Below are 17,077 nucleotides of genomic sequence, written 5' to 3' on the forward strand. Positions count from 1 at the left end.
TCCACTGGCCTGGGCTCCCTCTCCCTGTTTTGCTGAATCAGGCTCTCTGGCTTGCAGACTGTGTAAAATCACACAATTGTTTCATCTTTTGTAAAATCACACAGTCTGCAAGCAGCTCTCTATGGGAAGATTCAGCTAGGAAATTGCCTAGTGCTCAAGTGCAGCTCCCCTCTGGAAAATACACCCAAAATAACATGGTCTTGCATGTAGAGAAATCTATACAATGGAAGCTCATAAATTCACCCCCTCCCTCAATGTGGAGGAAGAGATGCACAACTTCTCCCCCCACCCACAAGTTATAAATTGCACAAACTGGGTTTTATAAACAAACAAAAATAAGTTTAACTACAAAAAGCAGATTTTAAGTGAAAAGGGATAGCAAATAGAACAAAGCAGATTACTAAGCAAATAAAACAAACACACACATACTAAGCTTAAGATCTTAAAGAGACTGGTTTCAAGAAGGAATTTCTCACCCTAAATGTTGCTTTGGGGCAGGATGCAGAAAATCTTGAAGGTTAGCTATCCTGCTTGCAGCTTAAATCTTCAGACACCCTATTCACAGACCAGACCTCTTTTCCAGCCTGGGTTCAACTCTTCCCCTGTGTCTTGTTTTCCTCAGATCTTTCCCACTGTCATCCAGGGTGGGGATTCAGTGAAGGGTCAACACACTCCCCAGCCTTAAATAGAATTACATAAGGCTTTTGTTTCCCAGTCTTGATCTCCCCCTCCTTTTAGTGGAAAATCACTGGAAGTCCAAGATGGTGTTTAGTACCAGGTGACATGACCGCCTGACCTTGTAGTGGCAAAGCAACATCCCAGCTTCTCAGGAAGGAGAGAGATTAGTATATTCAAAGACTTATTGTTTCTTCCTAATGGCCCAATAAGACTGATGGCCTGCTGTCTGGTGGGTGTTTCCCATGTACACACACAGCTGTAATTGTTACAAAGTCAATATTCCTAACTTTAGATACAGAAATAAAACATGCATACAAATTGAACAAAAAATCACATTCAGTAAATCATAACCTTTCCAATGAGATCTCACATGACCCGTCTTGCATAAAACATCTTAGTTATGCCATATTCATATCATAACAATATTTCTATGAAGAATATGGAGCGTAACGTCACACTAAACACAGCAAAACAACTACCTCTGAATTTTAGGATTATATGCTAGTGAGTCTATGGTTTGCAAATGTTTTCCCAGTTGATTAAAAAATAAAAATAAAAAGGAGATTTGGATCTGTCAGTTTTGCGGTCCGTGTGCCTTCTGCAAGTTGTGGGAATGCTCAGTGCTGCATTGACATGTCCTGTTTTACCTTCAATTGTTTCATCTTTTGTATGTAAGCACATTCTGTACCACTGATATAGTTACACTGGTGTTGATTAATGAAAATTAGATGAAATAAACAGCGCTGCAAGTGTCATCCAGATTTTCATAATGGTATTCTTCCAGTTTCACTTGCAACTCTTAGCTTCAAAGTAGTGACTTCAATGGGACTATTTGCATGTGCAAAGTCAGAAGGATTCCGACCCGAATCCCCTGCCCCATCACTACTGCTGTTGTATACATACAGCAAACAAGAAAAAAAATAGGATTTGGAAATTTCTAGTCTGGAAAAGAGGCAGCTCAAAGAGCCCAACAGAAGCAGCCAACTGTTTAAACAAAAGATGAATTTGTCTCCTCAAATAAAGCTGCTTTACTCTTTCATGCAGGATACACCTTTTGGTGTAATGTGCCCTTTGGGGTTACAATGATGGGCTAGCCAATTATTCAGAAGGAAAAGGAAATTGATTAATGGATCATTTTTGGTGCACTCTGCACTTTTGAATCATAAATTCCACAGAAAACCAGGTAAATGGAGCATAACTTATTAATGAACAGAGTCCTAAATATCAAATGTTCTGCTGTGAATCATCAGCTGGAAATGTAAAGCCTTCATATCACACTAGTTCTATCATGCTGCAGTGATTTAGGAATGTACAAACTCTGCTATCTAGTATTGCAAGATAATCTGTAAAACAACATACTGGTTTTATTTAAAGCGCAGTAGAGCTGCAATGAAGAGTCAGCCAGACCTTCAAACTTTGACCTTCGAAGAAGGTGAGCTTACAGCCCTCACCTTGCTTTGTAAGCCGGAAAGCACCATTAAGCTTGTGATGTATTGCAAGACTTACTAAAGACACATACACACACACTAAATCTCGCCACAAAGCCAGTGGAAATTCAAACCGCTTCTAGTGAGGGATCCAATAAAGCCACTGAGCAGTAAAGTAACTTTGGAATGAGGTCCCTGCGTGCTCCATAATTTCTGCTCTATGGTTGTTGTGGGAAAGGGATGATCTGATGGCCCCAGACTTTGCGTGCACTGAAGAAGCACAGATTAAGCCCTGAAGCACCAGTTAATTGACTTTTGTGAGTGCATCTAAAGAGTGAGGAAGAGAAAATGGTGGACTATGAAGTGAATCTCCAAATTGCTCTGGCATGTACTTTCTATTTCCTTGAATATTTAGAAGGGGATGAGGGGGAAGAGAATAAAGGCATAAGAAAAATGTGAGCAACATATACTTATACGCTTTTTAAGCATATGAAAGAGGGAGAGCCGGCATGCCCACATGAGTTATTCTTCACTTAATATTCCCCCATCCCCATTTTCTGTTCTTGTTACTACCACTGTTATATCATTGCAATGAATCTTATACAAACTGTGTCTACAGAAAGGGTTAAGCGGCTCACAGGTTAAATGATCCAGAGCCAACCTTTAGAGACATGTTAGAAAAGTATGTGAATGGTAATTAGGGCCATTTGGGGTAGATAGGCTAGAACTTTGAAATGCAAACCCGTATTGTCAGAAAATGAGAGGTGATACTAATTGTGTGTGTACACTCATGTCGTTAGATGTTAACAATGTAGTCTGACAGTCCCTGTCTATGCTGTATTCTGTGAATTCAGAAATTAAAAGGATATCTTAACATTTAAATGAACTGTAAACATACTAATATCACTATATTCATCTCTCTTCAAACTGTATAGCAAATCACCTGCAAATGGTGGAAAAACAGACAATTACCTTATGTGAATCCATGTTGCTAATTACAGGTGATGCTTAGGAAATAATGACAGGTTGGTATGCATAATTCCACCTTTTCATGTTCTCTGTATGTATAAATATCTCCTGTCTGTGTGTTCCATTCTATGCATCTGAAGAAGTGGGCTGTAGCCCACGAAAGCTTATGCTGAAATAAATTTGTTAGTCTCTAAGGTGCCACAAGTACTCCTGTTCTTTTTAGGAAATAAGTCTACTTCAAAGTCTCCATGATTGCCTATTGTTCACCTAAGGACTTCAAACTGTCAAGAGAAGACCTGGAACTGTATAAAAACCCCATGGGTCTCAATCCTTTTTATCTCAGATCTGCTTAATGCTTCATGCCGGGAAAGCTTAATCCAGAAGGCTGAGATCTCCATTCCTGATCTGAATCACCCTGAATATGAACATTGGACTACAGCATATGGGCTAATTCTGAAAAAACTCTTTGCAACTACAAAGTTCACCATCTCTACTATGAATCTGATCTCAGAACTGTACCCATGTCTGTAGGTATATTTATCTTTTAACCAATACACTCTCCTTTTTTTAAATTTTTTAGTTTAGTTAATAAGAATTGGCTGTAAGTGTGTATTTGGGTAAAATCTGGAATATTCATTAACCTGGGAGGTAATCTGTTTGATCTTTTGGGATTGGTAGAACTTTCTTATATGATGAATAAGATTTTCAGTAATCCTCATCATATTTGACTTGAGTGTCTGGGTAGAGGCCTGAGACTGGGTTACTTTAAGAGAACTGTGTTGTTGGCTTCTGCATAACCAGTAAGGTATTACAGAAGCTGTTTTGTGCTGGTTTGGTAAATCTAAGTATGGAATGAATATTCACCAGCTTTGGGGATTGTCTGCCCCATTCTCTGCAATTCACCCTAACTGAGTGACCTCAGTGCGGCTCCCCTAGGACTCTGGTCACAGCCTATATGAGTTATTCACTTAATATTCCCCCATTTTCTGTCAGCCACCAACACCCGTTTCTCACGTTTCCCTCCCTCAACCTACCACCAGGTTCCCCTCACTGACTCAAAGGGCCTAGCATGTCCCTCCCAACTGTTTTCTTCTAATAGCTGTAAGAACTTTTACTGACTTCACATCTCCTGAAGCTCTCTTTTGTTTTTTAATATTGGATTCTTTGATGGAGGAATCAGTAGCACATCGGACTAAATAGACAATTATAGAATTATGGAATAAACTAGGTAAAGGGGAAGTTTCCTTTTAGACTCAAGTACTTAGTGGTTGGTTTTTGCCTCAAAACATTAAGCTTTATATACATTAGTCAAGATAAAAATATATACAACGTAACTACAGATGCTCTCATGGTCTATATTCTTCTTTTCTCCTCTCGTGAATCTTGTTAAGCACTGAGACAAAATGATATCTTGTGGCAGAGAATTCTATGGGTGAATTGTACACCGTGTAGGTTTCCTTATCAGTTTTAAATGATTGCCTTTCATCTCCACTGACTCTCCTTTCTTTTTATATGTTATTGAGAGGATAAATAAGTGTGCAGTTTACTGTCTCAATACCATTCTTTATGGTACCTACTTTATCACATCCCCTTTCAGTCCCGTTGATTTCAAAGGGAGTTAGATGCCTAAATATCTTTGAGGATCTGGGTCCTCCTCTCTAAATAATCCTAAATCAAGCTCTTACCTGAGATTTCTATGTCTCCACTTGTAACAATAACCCTAGAGATCGTTTGGTACAGTCTTATTTTCCCCCTGCATTTCTTAATGTTCCAATAAGCCTGTTCAGATCCTCCAAGCCCAACTTTCAACAGTAAATGAGAAATTAGAAAATAAACAATATACACTGACAATTGTCTGATCCCCATGCCAAAACACAAAACTCATCATCCTGCTTTATATATCTGTAAGGATCCATGGCACTAGAACCCAGGTCTGTGGAGCCCGGGGAAGCTGATGTTCCCATGTTGCCACTGGGAAACCACACAGTGTGATGTACAAGGAGCACTGTGGAGATTAGGAGCCTCAGAAAGCACTGACCTAAGAGTCCAGAGTGACAGCACCCTGCAGCCCCTCTGATTGGACCACGCATACCATCTAAGCCTGGAGGGTGCCCCAGGAAGTTGTCAGGCAACCACGTAAGACTTTCAGCTTGCTGCAGCTTCAGACCTCACCTCACCTGCCAACCCCCACCGGTGGCCTGACTTCAATCCTGACTCCCGCCTACTGATTTTAGCTCTCAACTGTTCTGAGCCCAGCTTGCTGACCACCACGTCATGGCCATACCTTGATTCCATAGCGCCAGCCAAGCAGTAAGCTCAAGTCTAAATGCCTATGCCCTTGTCCCTTACAATATCCTCTTATAAACCGAATGTGGGGCGCCAACACAATGCCCTCCTATCTTCTGGGTGAGAAACACTTCATGAAACAATGAGCATCTTCTGGGTCTATCAAGTAGGGCAAAACCTACAGACAGAGGGCAACAGCCAGACTGAAAAAGACCAGCAGCAAAATCTTTGCCTTGTTGAAGTTTCCTATTGTCATTAATGGGAAGTTTCAGGTTGCAATAAAGTTCTGTCCAACTCAGAACTTGACTTTGTCCTCTTCAGCCAGTATAGAGCTACCCAGTCTACCTCCTACTGACGTAAAAAATATATAGGATATAAAAAGCCTGATTGGAATAAATATTAAAATGTATCTGGGGAAGACCAGTACTGGGAACTATGGAGTCAACTATAATTAACATATAAAAGGTAATAATTGGAGATATACCAATCTCCTAGAACTGGAAGGGACCTTGAAAGGTCATTGAGTCCAGCCCCCTGCCTTCACTAGCAGGACCAATTTTTGCCCCAGGTCCCTAAGTGGCCCCCTCAAGGATTGAACTCACAACCCTGGGTTTAGCAGGCCAATGCTCAAACCACTGAGCTATCCCTCCTCCCTAACAGCAACTATTCAACACTTCTCTATTTCATTTGTCTATTTTTATCTAACATGGATTCAACATGTATCTTCCTGTGGCTGTCATCACTGACAAGTGTTCCTAGTGTTGAGTATGTTTAACCTAGAGGATTTTAAGAGCTCCCTTAGATTATGCAGTGGTGTTATTTAGTTATCTGTGATCAATTAGCTAAGTAAGATTTGCTAGTTAATCTGCTTCCTTACAGGAAACACTCTAGGGACTCGTGCAAGCATTGCAGTTACCATATCTATTGCTTTTAGATAAAATATGCAACTGTTTTGGTACCACCATTCTACCTCTGCTCCTCACATCATCCAGCAGAATAGCGACAGGGAGGCAAGTAGGGATAGCATATGTAACTTTACAGTGTGGAACAGTCCATCTTTCTCAGCAAAAGAGCAGTTGGGTAAATTCCACACATCTCCAAAGTCAAATAAAAATTCTCTAGCCATTGAAAATATTTGGAGAGTGCGGGGAAAATATTCACAGTTCTAATTATGTACATGGTCTAACAAAAGAAACAATTCTACTAATCACATTCCCCAGTAGTCATCTGCCTAGTAGCAGCATTTTCAGACAGATCTGCTCAAGTACATGTCTTGAACAAAGAAGAAAACAGCTCCCACCCATCTGCCTTTGGTACATTTTCAATTATTTTGTGAACCTTGTCTACCTCCACAGCTTTCTTCTAAAATTAATGCACTGGTCAAGTGCCATGAATAACCTTGTCAGTGGAAGCCAGTTTCTTTATTGTCACAAACATCATTAATTTTTTTGTGCGCGCGCGCGCATGCTTAGAATAATGGCTTTTCTACAAACCAAATGGGGAAATGTGTTAATGTATTTCCATGGGCAAAGCTTGAGAACATTGTAAATTACCTTGCTTAATGGACTTTGGAATTTAGTTATCCATTTGAAAACTTCAGTCCGTCAGCAGGACCAAATCAAATGGTTTAGTCCTCAGAAAGTGAACACAATTTTACAGCTCTTTGGATGTAATTATTTACGTCTGTTCAATTGTATAAAACAAATGTCCTTTGGAATAAGGGCTTCCAGAAAGTCCACTGTCATTTCCTTTGACAGATACCACTACTCACTTCACTTACTCTGTGAGCAGTCCCAATGATATCAACAAACAAAAACTGCTCAAGAAGACTGGTGGCGTGGAGGGGGAGCCTGGCCCTGAAGTAGTACTGCAGTGTAAATACTTCCTTCCTAGGGGTGTGGGTTTTTCCCCAGATGTAGTTAAATCCACTTGTCCAAGAGGTGATAGTTAGGTCAAGAGGGTAATTAGCTGTAGCTACACCAGGGGTTAGTTGACCAAACTACTGGCTCACAGTGCAAAATTTCACAGCTTTAAAGCACTGTAGCTAGGTTGATTTAATTTTTTTTAAGAGTAGACCAGGCTTCACACTAAAAATTTGGTGACATTTCAAGCAATACTGTTAAAAAGCAACTTTGATATTTCTTTTATACCAGGTAACTTCCTTCCGGGCCTCCAAAATGTGCATAGGCTCACAAATGAGTGGTGTGCCGCTGCACTTGTCATTACTTCTTCCAGAACCAAGGCACATATACAGGTTCTCATTCTGAGCACACTGATTTCCTCTATTGTACAAATCAAGTGGTTCAGCGACTGTGCTGATTTCAGTGTTCTTCGAGACTACATTTTCATCCTCAATCTTGCATCCCCATTTTTATACAGACAACTGATGATCTTTGCAAAAGGAGGGGTGCACCAATGTTACAGACACATAGGCATACGCTGGTTCCCAACTGTACCCCACTGGTCAGTGGGTTTAACATGTACTCACTTTTTGCCCAATCAACGGAGGATGAGAATCTGTTGGGCCCCCACTCAAGATTCTAGATCTTTAGCTCAACCTGTAGAGACTCATGCTTCCAGCACTGGAGGTGCCCCTGGTTCACATGGTATCTTGAAAGGATTAACTATGTACACCCACCTTGGAGGCAAATGGACTTGGAATTTTTGCCTTGACAAGCTTTCATATTAATTCATTTACTGGAAAGAAGATTAGTCCAACCCTAAAGTATTTTCAAAATTTGGTTAAAATAGGACCATAGAAATGGCCATACTGGATCAAATTGTCTTAGCTGTCCTAGGCCAGTATCTTTTCAGTACCAAATGTTTCAGAGGACGGCAAAAAAACCCACTGCAGTAGGCCATTAGAAAATAATCTGTCGAATGGGATGTGTCCTCCCAACTCCCACTACATAAAGGTTGGCTAAGCCATGAAAGCATGATTGTTTATAACCCTTCCTGAATGCTTGGGTTGGTTTGTTTTAAAATTATTGTAATGTTAGATGTTCTCATTATTAGAAATAATTATCCAACCCTTTTTGAATCTTGTTAAGTTTTTCATGTCAGTGACATCTTGTGATAATGAGTTCCACAGACTGTTTGGACAAGGGAGGGGAGGGAATATTTCTTTGCTTATCTTACAGGCAGGCAGGCACGCACCCACCCATCCACCAGTACAACAACACTGATTTACAAAAAAGCTACTCTGTGGACTAATGTCTTTCAGGGCATTATGAAAAGTATAAAACATGTTTAGAGTGCAGAGGTTTCAAGACTGACTATTGTGCATGCACAGAACTATATATATTTACACACACACATATATATTTATATGTAATAAAACAGGTAGCCACAACATTTATTTTAACTGGCAACCTGGAAGCCGCAGCATCACAAAGAGCAACCTACTGAAAATATCTATTGTTTTGTTGTGTTTTTTTTAACACCGGTGTAACCACCACTCAGGTGGGTTTTGTTGTTATTCAACTGAAATAAAAATCACTTGAGATGAGATCCTGTGAGCCAGATTTCAGCTGGGAACTCAAAGCAGCGTTTATAAATGGAAGTGTTAACACAGCTTTAAATATAGTGTCATCAGAAACAGTTCTATGGAAGCAAGTCACATAGCAAGATATTGGATTTGTCACATGACGGGGAGCCATTAGACGCTCTACAGACTGCTTTTATGTTGTTTGTGTTATCGCTCTCCAGTTTGAACAGTGGTGTTTGTTTGTGGACTATGCTGGGATTAGCCCTTTTTATCTTCCCATGCTGTGTTTCCCAAATGTTAGATTTTATTGGCCTGTATTTGTTTCAATGCATCAGAAACTGTGTTGTTTTGATCCATTTCTGCATTGGTCATACCTGAACACCCACCCTCAGGAGGAACTCGGGGGACACACATGTTTGGACACACATCAGCAGGGCAGAATGGGAACGCTTATAATTGCCCACCCAAGTCTGAAATATTCTGATGTCCCAAGACCATCTGATCATTAGGGTATGAGATGTCGTCACAATCACAGTCTGAAGAAAAGAATGGGCTATTCCTGAGGATGGTTTCTAAACCAAAATGGTCTATTTAATTTCTTCTTTACTTAGCCTGGTTAGATCAGGCTCTTTTGTTTTTCCCTTCACACTTAGCCTGACTTCATTAGTCCATGCACAGCACATACTGCAGTGGAATTTACTCCACTTACAAATCTTGAACCAGGTGGCTGTTTGTTTGTTTTAAGTCAATTAACCTCAGTTGCTGCAACTAACTAGGGTGCACAAATGGCCATGGGCTGTGCTTAACAACTAGTTCAATAGGTTGTTTAACACCTGTGCACACATGCCACTCTGCACAGCTGGTGCCCTGATGTTACAAAAACAGGCTCGTAACCCTAGTTTAGCAGCAATCAAACACTAAGTGAAGGGTGACTATGGAGACTATGCCCTTGTTCAAGACAGTGTATAGCTTAAAGCAGGGAAGGAGTTCATGAGGGAATGCAGAGGAAGAATCTGGAACACAATATGCCCTTAAGAGCCTCTAGATTGATGCTTTACCACTCCAAGGAAGGATCTGACCATGCCTCAGTTTACCCACTGTAGGTAGTTTAACCTCAGCTTCTCACTGTGGAAAGTTACACCTGAAATGTCCACCCATACCAGAGTGACACTCCAAATAAAAAGAACCCAGCCCTAGCTCCTTCCCTAAGGTCTGAGAGACCATCCATCCTTGATTTCCAGTGTTCATAAAGTACTGAGCTTCCCTGGGCCACCAAAGCCCTCTTTCTAGGGTCTGTGCAACCTTCTCCCCCATGCTTTGCCTTAGGCTCCAGCACAGAGGCCCTATGCATGGAAGCAGCTGCCCATGAAAAACTTAAACCATCTCCTGCTTTGCTTTTCCCCACGGGTCTGCTTCTATGCTCGCCTGCCTCTCCCCCCAACCCCTCCCAAAGCATTCTCTACAGGTCTGTCTCAGTTACACACACACCCTATTTATAACCTGCATCCCTTTTCCCAGCATGCCTTGCTGTCAGACTACAGTTCACATCAGTCCCTCTGTTAACAATAAGCCCTAGAATGCTGGACAAGCACAGTAACAAGATGGTGCTAAGCCTAGGCCTTCCCTTGAAGTGCCACCATACCCCATTACACAGCCTTTTTGTCCATGTCAGGTTAAATACTTGGAATTCCATGATACTAATGAGAACAGTGACAGCTGACACTCAAAATAAAGAGAATAGTAACACAATATTTAAATAGTTCCTTTCATCTGAGGATCAGAAAGTGCTATAAGAAGGCATTTAGCAATGGGAAATTGAGGCACATATATTGAGGAAAAGATTGTGACCAGTTCTGCATGTGTAATGCCGACAGACCCCGGTCATCAGTTTGGGGCGGGGGGGAAGGAAGAGAGGAAATCAACTCTGGAGCTTAGTGCATGAGCCTCTACTGCATGAGCGAAAGCCATGACTGTTAGCTAAGGCTGTAGAACAAACTCATTAATCTCTCTCTAAGTGGTCTCAGTGCCACTTGATGGGACAGAGCACCACACCCAGGAAGTGTGTGTTACACACATGGGTGTGCAGATGGGGATTAAGAGGTTTCCCCCCCCACTTGCACACCTGCAACAGCAGCAATCACAAACTTTGCACTCCAAGCCACTGCCCGTCCCAGAGCAGGGGCAAAGGAGAGCACGTGCAGAACCATTCCAGATAGCATAACAAGCTCCTCCAGTCCCTGAAGTTCCGGGACCATTACGGCAGTCATTATTCCTCAAGCTAACACAAACATTTTGTACATCGGGGGTGGGATTTTCCAAAATGCTCTGTTAGGTGTTAACCTAACTCTGTGCCCACTCCAGCCAAAGGTCAAACTCCTACTGACTTCTGTGGGAGCAGAGCTAGAAGAATGCCGAGTGCTTGTTAAAATCCCACCCTTAAAAAGAAATTGGGGGTGGAGTCATGGCAAAATCATGAGCAGGGAGAGAAGCGTTAGGCTGTAAACTACACTGAAAAGACAAAGCTCAGTGGCAATGAAGCAACCTAGAGAGAAAAGCTTGTTGATGAAAACCCAAAACTCACAAGTCTAGTCAGAGCAGCCACTCTTATGTGAAAGTTCCATTAATACAAGGCAGTCATGTGACCCATTCGGGTCTGTTCACTTATTGTATCACTCTAAAATGTGCATCCTATAATGTTTTCTGCTTTGCACTGATTAAGTTCTTTACTGAATACATCAATGGTCACTGCTTCCATGGCTGCAAACCCTTCAAATATCAGCTAATCTCAGTGTATATAAATTGCCTGTGAATTTCCTTAATAGTCTGGTCCTTAGTTTGTAAGCTTCCACTGATGCCCCTCTTTGTGAACCTGTCACCTTTTCAAACTGTACAGTCTGATGACATTGCTTATAGGTGGTGACAATCCTACAGCCTCCAAAAAATCAGGTTCTTTTAATTCTCCGGTGACATTCCTGAGCTGAGTGATATATGAAGGCAACAGCTCAGGGAGAAAGAGAAACATCAGTACTGGAACAAGGAACAAACTCAGTATCTTAAGTCCTCAGTGCATCTCTTAGCCCGTATCATCAAAATTACATACCTACAGTTGCATGTAAAAAATGTGCTTATTTTCACCTGCCAACTATTCTGATTGGATATGTCCACCTGGTCACTTGCATGAGCCATTACCATGCTTATATCAATCATGGTAATTGCGTGTGCAAATTATTCACAATGCTTTTTACATGCATAATTGAGCATGTGCAGAAAAATCCTATCTCCTAATTTTACAAAGTTGACTGATCAGTTTTTCCTAATTCCAACACAAATAGGGGGGGGGGAAGCATGATGAGTGGCCTAATGGTAGTAAGCGTAACTTGTACACATTTTTCAGCAACGGTTACAGGGCATGTAGGATAAACTATGAAGTATGGAGAAAAAATGAGTTCATAGAAATGGTTAAAAGAGTACTGAGCCACTGGGACAGAGGCGATCAACAAAGCTGAGAGGCAGGCAGGCAAACAAGTGAATGAGATTAGTCTACTCGACAGTGAACAGGTTCTTTACAATGAAGAATCTGATGTTTGTATTGTAGAAAGAATCACAAGAATACAAGTCCAGATAAAGATATCCAGAAGCTAAAACAAAAAATGAAAGAAGCGGGGGGGGGGAGAAAATGAAATATAGTGTCTCAAGTTAATGTTAGTAGCAAAATATGGAGACAACAAAGAGGCCAATCCTGTGCCACTGAAAAATCGATGAGAATAAAATAATCAAATCATAGAAATGTAGGACTGGAAGAGACCTCAGCAGGTCATCTAATCCAGTCCCCTGCACACAGGCAAGACTATCTAGACCCTCCCTGACATGTTTGTCTAACCTGCTCTTAAAAACCTCCAAATGATGTAAATTCCACAACCTCCCTAGATAATTTGTTCCAATGCTTAACTACCCTGACAAGTTTTTCCTAATGTCTACCCTAAATCTCCCTTGCTATAATTTAAGCCAATTACTTCTTGTCCTATCCTCAGTGGTTAAAGAGAACAATTTATCTCCCTTCTCTTTATAACAATCTTTTATGTACTTGAAGACTTCCTCTCCCACCCCAGTTCTCTTCTCCTGACTGTGCAAACACAGATTTTCTGGTCTTTCCTCATTGGTCATGTTTTCTAGACCTTTAATCATTTTTGTCGCTCTCCTCTGGATTTTCTCCAATTTGTTCACATCTTTCCCAAAGTCTGGTGTGCAGAACTAGACACGGTACTCTAGCTGAGGCCCAGTCAGTGCTGACTAGTGTGGAAGAATTACTTCATTTCCTGCTCACAAAACACTCTTGTTAATACATTCCAGGACAATGTTTAGGATTTTTGGGGTCCCGCCCACAACAATATTACATTGTTGACTCATTTGCTTTGTAATCCACCATAAATCCCAGATCCTTTTCTGCAGTATTCCTTCCTAGGCAGTCATTTCCCATTTGGTATTTGTGCAATTGATTATGCCTTCTTAAGTGTAGTACTTTGCATTTGTCCTTATGGAATTTCATAGAATCAAAGACCATCAGGGTTGGAAGGGACCTCAGGAGGTCATCTAGTCCAATCCCCTGCTCAAAGCAGGACCAATCCCCCACTAAATCAACCCAGACAGGGATTTGTCAAGCCTGACCTTAAAAACATCTAAGGAAGGAGATTCCACCACCTCCCTATGTAACCCATTCCAGTGCTTCACCACCCTCCTAGTGAAAAAGTTTTTCCTAATATCCAACCTAAACCTCCCCCACTGCAACTTGAGACCATTACTCCTTGTTCTGTCATCTGAGAACAGTCTAGATCCATCCTCTTTGGAACCCCCTTTCAGGTGGTTGAAAGCAGCTATCAAATCCCCCCGCATTCTTCTCTTCTGCAGACTAAATAATAATCCCAGTTCCCTCAGCCTCTCCTCATAAGTCATGTGCTCCAGCCCCCTAATCATTTTTGTTGCCCTCCACTGGACTCTTTCCAATTTTTCCACATCCTTCTTGTAGCGTGGGGCCCAAAATAGTACACAGTACTCCAGATGAGGCCTCACCAATGCCAAATAGAAAGGAATGATCACATCCCTCGATGTGCTGGCAATGCTCCTACTTATACAGCCCAAAATGCTGTTAGCCTTCTTGGCAACAAGGGCACGCTGTTGACTCATATCCAGCTTCTCGTCCAACGTAAACCCTAGGTCCTTTTCTGCAGAACTGCTGCCTGGCCACTCGGTCCCTAGTCTGTAGCAGTGCATGGGACTCTTCCGTCCTAAGTGCAGGACTCTGCACTTGTCCTTGTTGAACCTCATCAGATTTCTTTTGGCCCAATCCTCTAATTTGTCTAGATCCCTCTGTATCCTATCCCCACCCTCCAGCGTATCTACCACTCCTCCCAGTTTAGTGTCATGTGCAGACTTGCTGAGGGTGCAATCCATGCCATCCTCCTGTTTGAGAACATTTCTCCAGTTTGTTAATATCAGTTTGAATTCTAACCCTGTCCTCAAAAGCATGTGACGAAACCTCCCAGTTTGGGATAGTCCATAAACTTTATAAGTATATTCTCTAGGCCATTATGCAAATCACTTAAGATAGTGAACAGAACCAAACCCAGAACTGACCCTTGCAGGACCCCACTCAATATGCCCTTCCAGCTTGACTGAACCACTAATAATACACGGAGTATGATTTTTTCCCCACCAGTTGTGCATCCATCTGATAGTAGGTTCATCTAAGCTATATTTCCCTAGTTTGCTTATGAGGTAGTCATGTAAGACAGTATCAGAAGCCTGTTTCCCTTGACTTTAATGGGAGCAGGATCACAGCCTTTGTTTATGCAAGAAGTTCCTCCCTGAAGTAACATTCCACAATTAAGATTGCCATCTGCAAAGAAGGGACCAAATGTATGGGTTGCTCCTGGCCTGTTGGGTGAACTTAGACATGTCACTTCACCTCTCTGTGCCTCAGTTTCCTCACTGGTAAAATGGTGACAATGTTTACCTCCTTTGTAAAGCACTTTGAGATCTAATGGTGAAAAATGCTATGTAAGAGCTAAGTATTATTACAGCTTACACTTGTTGCATTTGGGACTACTTCCCCTCTCCCCCAACCCCCACAAGACTGGTTTGTCAAATAGTAGCCTGTGTCTTGAGAGGCCTCATTGGTCAAACTGGTCCATAAATCCCTCTTAGTCATCTTTTTGCTTCAATGGCACAGTAAACGCTGGCAAAGTAAAGCACAAATCATCCCTCCTCTTCTCTGCCATCCACACTACCCCTTGAACAATGACAAATAACCAATCCTAATAATTAGCTTTCAGCTGAAACTGTGCAGTGAGTAAGATTTTTTTTAAATCATGTCTGTGTTAATATTAGTCTGCAGGGAAGAATATCATGGTTGATGTCATATGGGATACAAATTTCTAGTTTCCTTTTGTTTTCCATTTTCTGTATTCAGCTTCAAAGCTTTAACCTGGACTACAAGCCAATACTCTGATCCTTTCGGGACGGGGTCAAAATCTAGACCACAGCCTGGATGTGACTTTTACATTCTCAGTAATAGACTGAATTGACACCAAAATGCAAACACCACTCCACTTTGGGTTTGGGACAAACTCTGGACCCAAAACACAGATCCAAAATCTGGATGATATTATGGCCTGTCTAAACTGCTCAGCAGGTATAATTTTCAAATATTCAGAAATACGTCCAAGTTTCAATATATTTCCCAAATAAACACTTGTGAATCTTTTTCCCTGCATTATCTTCTCAATGTTATCCTGAACATAACTTCACGGGGCCTGATTCTGGTTTCTCACAAGAATAAACTCACCACGGAAGTCTATGAAGTTACATTTATGTAAGAGAGACTAAGGTCAGGCCCATGGGATTCAATGTAATTAAGAGTCTGGAAGAGAGAGAAAACAGTTCTCAAATAACTCATCTAAGGGCTGGTTTACACCAAAGAGTCACAGCAGTTTAGCTACACATCTCAACGTTGTGAAAAATCCACACCTGAGAGACAGAGTCAAGCCAATTTAACCCCCTGTGTAGACAGTGCTAGGCCTCTCCAAGAGGTGGATTACTTACAGCAATGGGAGATCCCCTCCTGCACCTGTGGTAAATGTCTACACTGAAGCACTACGCGTACCACTGCAGATGTGCCATTTTGGCAGGAAGTGTAGATGTAGTCCAAGCTGCATCAGCTTGAGAGCGTGTTGCAGGTTTTCCTTTCACAGAATTCCATCCTTAAAGCTCTCTAACAAAGAACATTATGTGCAACCAACAAAACACCATGCAAGAAGCTTCACTGTATCAAAATGGATATTCAAGGGGCTGCTTATACCCTGAGGGCACGCCACTCTTTCTAGAGACTTAAGAAAAATGTCTTTTCTAAGGACGTGTCTACACTACAGGCATGCGGACACAGCACCATAGCTATTGCTGTTGTAGCACCACAATGCGGATGCTTTCTACAGCAACAGAAGAAGTTTCCCATCACTGCAGGAACTTCAGTACCCCAAGCAATGGTATTTTGTCAACTTAGCTGCATCTACACTACCACTTTTGTCACTCAGGGGTATGAAAAAACACCCAACCAACTTAAGTTTCACCGGCAAAAGTGCTGGTGTGGTCAGCGCTATGTTGGCAGGAGAGGCTCTCCTACCAACATAGATAACACTCCCCATTGGGGTGGCAGGACAGCTCTGTCCCACCAGCATAGAGCAGCTACACAGGAGACCTTACAGCGGTACAGCTGTGCTGCTATTAGGCTGGCAAGGCTACAGAGCGAAGAGGTGTGAACTTTTCATACCTCTGACCGCCTTAGCTATACTGACCTAACTTAAGTGTAGACCAGGCCTAATTAAGCCCCATTTTGTGATCACATGCAGCACACATGGGACATAAGGAAGAACTAAAATGAAAGATTTTTCCTGCCCCACAAAAAGGTGAAAAAACACATTCCATGTACATCTGACAATGACACTGTCAATATCACTGAGGTCCACATTTTTCAAAAGGTATTTAGGCATTGCTGTGCTAAGCCTTGCCATGCCTAACTAATTTAGGAGCCTAGATCTCATTTTCAAAAAGGAGTCATTTTCAAAGTCAATAGAATTTAGGGTCCTAAGCGCCTAAACCACTTTTGAAAATGAGATACCGTCTCCTAAATCAGTTAAACATTGCAATGCTGAGCACAGCAATGCCTAAATATCTTTAA

General features: G+C 41.7%; 1 protein-coding gene across 1 annotated transcript in view; it reads right to left on the reverse strand.

The window, feature by feature from the left end:
• FSTL4 (follistatin like 4) overlaps positions 1–17,077 on the reverse strand; it is an 816,966-nt gene that overhangs the window by 734,650 nt on the left and 65,239 nt on the right. The gene's annotated exons all lie outside the window — the stretch shown is intronic.

The sequence above is a fragment of the Mauremys mutica genome, chromosome 8 (genome assembly GCF_020497125.1).
Source record: "Mauremys mutica isolate MM-2020 ecotype Southern chromosome 8, ASM2049712v1, whole genome shotgun sequence".
Classification (NCBI taxonomy): domain Eukaryota; kingdom Metazoa; phylum Chordata; order Testudines; family Geoemydidae; genus Mauremys; species Mauremys mutica.